Source organism: Danio rerio, chromosome 19 (genome assembly GCF_052040795.2).
Source record: "Danio rerio strain M-AB ecotype USA chromosome 19, GRCz13ab, whole genome shotgun sequence".
NCBI classification, from domain to species: domain Eukaryota; kingdom Metazoa; phylum Chordata; class Actinopteri; order Cypriniformes; family Danionidae; genus Danio; species Danio rerio.
Genome location: NC_141039.2, coordinates 11,986,283 through 11,991,104, shown reverse-complemented (window position 1 = coordinate 11,991,104; position 4,822 = coordinate 11,986,283).

Genomic DNA, 4,822 nt, shown 5'->3' with positions numbered 1-4,822 from the left:
TGCTTTGACGTACTGTGGTGAGTTTTACTGACATTTTCTAGTATATTATTCAAGCATGGTGAATGTTTTATGAATTAATCCTGATCTTATTGTGCCAGTGACTATTACTGTTCAACAAAAGCTATGTTTTGCTAAACGACTGGTTGATATTCACGCTCACTTTGTTTGAGAAAATGAATATGAATGGTGACTGAGGCTGTTTTATGGAACAAAATCAATGGCAAAAGTATTAAAATAAAAAGCTTGTCGAATAGCTGAAAAAATAACACATTGAATTAGCAACTGTTTGCATTTTGGTGACTTGAATTGCCAGGGTTTGTAATTTTAGTTTATTTTAGCTGTGAATATTTCGATCCAACACTTCATATTCAACTTCCAGATTTCACTTCCAAAATATTCAGTTCTGTTTAATAAACGCCAAGTATAATATTCAAAAGGCGAATTTTAGTTCATTTTATTTCAGTTCAATAATTCGCTTTGTTACATTCCATGGTGTTTTGAATGTATTATTAGGCTGGCTTGTGTAGATCCGACTTTTGGTTTTTGGGGAAACGTCCCGGGACCGTCAGAAAAATCCCATTAACTTAACATTGGACCAAACTTTTTGACCTCATAACTCTGCATCAGACTGTCACACAGACATCTAACTGAGCTCATTTAACTCAGACTACCTAACTGCCAATAACTGGTGAGCTTTTAACTTTCTAGCCACGCCCTAGCAACCACTTTTGGGACCCTAGAAACTGTCCCATAGACTAATAATAAACTATTACCAACATGCTTTCACAAGCCAGCCTCAAAGTTTGTCTCGACGAACTTTAATAATCTAGTTGTGTTTGGTTTCTCTCTCTCTCCCTCTCCGTTCCTGCAACCTGTTTCTCAGCTAGGTGTGGAGGAGAGGAAGTTGATTGATTGCACCTGCTACTCGTTGCCCGGCAAGCTTAAAAGCCTGCCAGTTGAAAGCCACATTAAAGCTTGCTTCCAGAGTGTGGTCTCTCTCCTGCCTGGTTGTTTGATTGAGAAAGATTATTGGTGATAATTTAACCTGTTGAAGTTGAAATCTGTTGTAAAAGCTTTTGAAGCCACTTGAACTCTGCTTTTGAAAACTAACTTTGTGTTTGGAAGCCGTAGGGAGGTGGGTGCTATTTTATGTCTATTTTATGTCTTTTTCTCTTGTTTATGTTTAGTTAGGGAGTTAGTGTACGTTTCTTTTGTTGATTTCATTTTACTTTGTCAGTTTAGACAGTTTTACTCCCTAACTAGCTAGAGTGTACTTTTGTTTGTTGTTTTGGCCTTTCCCCCTCCTGAAGTCTATTATTGCTTTCCAGTTTTACTATTGCACATTTGTTAATAAATTATTTAACTTGAATTTGGTGTGTTGTCATGAAGGCAGGGGACTGATCCACACTCACCCCAACCAACATTTAAAAAAAAAAAAAAAAAAAACTTTTCACTGTCACTCCCACCCCTAGACATTTAACATCAGGGACGTAACAGCTTCCATAAATTCAGTGGCTCAAGTTTGACATTACATCCGGGAGCTTTTCACCAGCATGTGGAGATGGAACAATTTAAGATTTTTAAACAAGTAAATGGGTGAGGAAAAATCTAATAACGACATTGAAGTTAGCATTTAAAATTAACATCAGTCTTAATTTATAAGTATTTATATTAAAATAAAACCCTTTGTATAATAAAACTGTGTTATTTGGTGCTTTGATCATTTGTATAGCCAGTTTTACTATACATCCGTATAAATGCCATGCATGTTTAAACAAAGTTTTGATTGCAAACCATGGTTGATTAATGACTAGTAAACTAGTTAGTAAATTATTAATAAACTATTGAAACCAACATTTATATGTTTTATTATTCAGGCATATATTAATGGTTACTATATATGTTAATAAATGCTTCATTAACTCAACTTCATGCAGTTTTGTGACCTAATCTAAAGTGAGGACTATTCATGCTTTATAAATCCCTTATAAAGGCTCAGTTAAATTCTAAACAGGAAAAAAATACGTTATTCATTTCTCTTCATTTAAAGATACACAACTTCAAATGAAAAATAAATCTTTGCAACCTGATCTAAAATAGAATCACTGTAGCGTTTAAACATTGCATCTTATTATAATGTTAAATTATTATATTATTGTTGTTGTTTTATCCAGTTGGATGTCATATTTTGACTCTCCTGTTATTTTGCAATGTTTTAACTTTACAGTAATTTTACTTTTTAGAAAGATTGCACAGATTATCGTTCATTTGATACTGAGCCTTTAATTGTCATTTATAAGGGATTTATAAAGCATAAATAGTTTTTATTTATGCTTTATATTATTTATTTTATTTATTTTATTTATGCTTTATATTCTCACTTTATATTAGGTCACAAAACTGCATGAAGTTGAGTCAATAAAGCATTTACTAACATATTAGTTAACTATTAGTATATGCCTGAATAATAAGACATAGATGTTGATTTCAATAGTTTATTAATCATTTACTAACTCATTCTGAATGGTCCTGAAAACCCTTAACTACTCTTAAATACAAACGGTTTGTAAATAATTCGATACTTAATTTAGTAATGAAAAATAAATCATTACAGAGTATGAAAATACAATCATTAAACACATTATATAGCTGCTTATAAGTCAAGAATAGAGCATTTGTAGCTGCAGTTATAAACTGCTTACTAACGCTTATTAATGTAGAGTTAATGCTTAACAGATAATGAATTCACTATTTGCTAATGCTTAATAAATGATTTATAGTGTGTAGTTATTATAAAGTGTTACCGTGGTTTGTTCTGTAGACAGTCGGAAAAAAAGCAGCTTAATGGGGCTAATAATTTTGACCTTAAAATGGTGTTTAAAAAATTAATAACTGCTTTTATTCTAGCCGAAATAAAACAAATAAGACTTTCTTCAGAAGAAAAAAATATTATCAGACATACTGTGAAAATTTCCTTGCCCTATAAACATCATTTGGGAGATATTTAAAAAAGAAAAAAAATTCAAAGGGGGGCAAATATTTCTGACTTTAACTGTATGGGTATTTGTATACTTGAGTATAAATGTACTAAAGAAAACTGCTAAACTAAGTTACCTTTACCATCTGCTGAATAAATATATATCAAATGTATATGTAAACAAAATAAAATGAGTTGTTAGTTTCTGTTTAGAACAGCATTCTCTAGTAATTATTCATCTGATAGATCTACAGTCATAAAATAGATCAGAAACACACAATCACAATAATGACACAAACAATATTCACTTTTTAGAAACTCACTCTGGTAGCATCTCGATCTTCTAAAATGCCAATGAAGTGTCTCAGTATCAAACGTGAGCTAGGTTTCAGTCTCTCAGATTAATTAACCTCTATCTTATTTAATTAACGTTGTTTTAAACTTATTGACATTTTCTGTGTGGCTTGTTTGGCTGAATGATCATTGCTCTCGACATTCATGTTCACTGAATATGAAAACATGCAATGAATATGTAGCATGACTGAGGTTTTTTGTAAAATACCTCAGTTAAACTCTGAAAATATGAAAAACTTCGCTTTAAGATTTAAAGGACTAGCGTTGCACCAGACCCCCGTAAGTGGTTTCGTTTGAAAGTGTAGAATCTATATTTAATGCACATATGCATCACTTTGGTTTTTATTCTACTGTACAAAAGTTATTTACACTTAAATACACAGTATTTTGGATACTCGAGCTGGGTATCGAACATTGGTTCATTTTCATATTTTTCATGTGGTTTATATATGACACATGTACAAGTTATAGCTCAAATGAAAGCTCTTGCCGGTGCTCATACGGCTCTAGCATTCTTTTTACTGAGTTATATTCACATATCAAACAGTTGCAGAATGAATCGCGATGTTTCTATGGCGCAGAAGTGAAAACAATACATTAATGATCAATAAGCAGCCCCAGATAGCACAGACAGCTGTCAGCTCTTACCTTATGCTGTGCGCTTCAGGGCCATTTCTCCTCTGTTTTTGAGGTGATGTGCATAAGTAATCCTTTTATATGTCTGACGTGGTCCAAACAAAGTGAGTTATGTTTGATTAAACAAAAGAATAGTGAAATATGAAAACAATGATTGATCCCTGTGGCTTGTAGAGCACCTCTCATCAGTTGGAATACTATAACTTTTGCATAGATTATAGTAGAGACATTTTTTTTCCCTATGATTAAAGACATGTGCAGGAACCATCAAGATTAATTACAGCACCCTAGATCACACAGAACACTTACAATTTTGAGTTTATAAAAAAAAACAAAAACAAAAAGCGCTTCTATTTTTAGGTGAACATTATAACACAGACAACATATACAGATATTTTAAACATTTACAATAGTGTTAAATGAAATTTTTCATTTACACCTCTGCATGTGGATTTGGGAAGCTTTTAAATTTAGGTAGGCAAAATACAGGCAGAAATTCCAAAATAAACGCAGAGTTTAACTGGTTTACTGAGAAAAGAGAATTCAATGTTGATTTCTGGTTAAAGCAGCATTCGTCAATCATTTATCGGGTAGATCTGCAAATAAGCAAGTGTACAATTAACAAAAAGTTAAAAAATTAATGACTTAAAAGGCTCACTTAATGAACACATTTGGTGGTACCTCTTATAGAAAATTGTTCATGGTTTTATTAAAATAAAAGAGTTCTTACCATGTTTTTGGTGCATTAATTACTATTTGGATATCCACAGTTTTACCATATGAAACTATACATATAAACACCTTGTTAACGTTATTTATCTACAGTATGCCTGTTTTTTCTTACCTCACACTTAA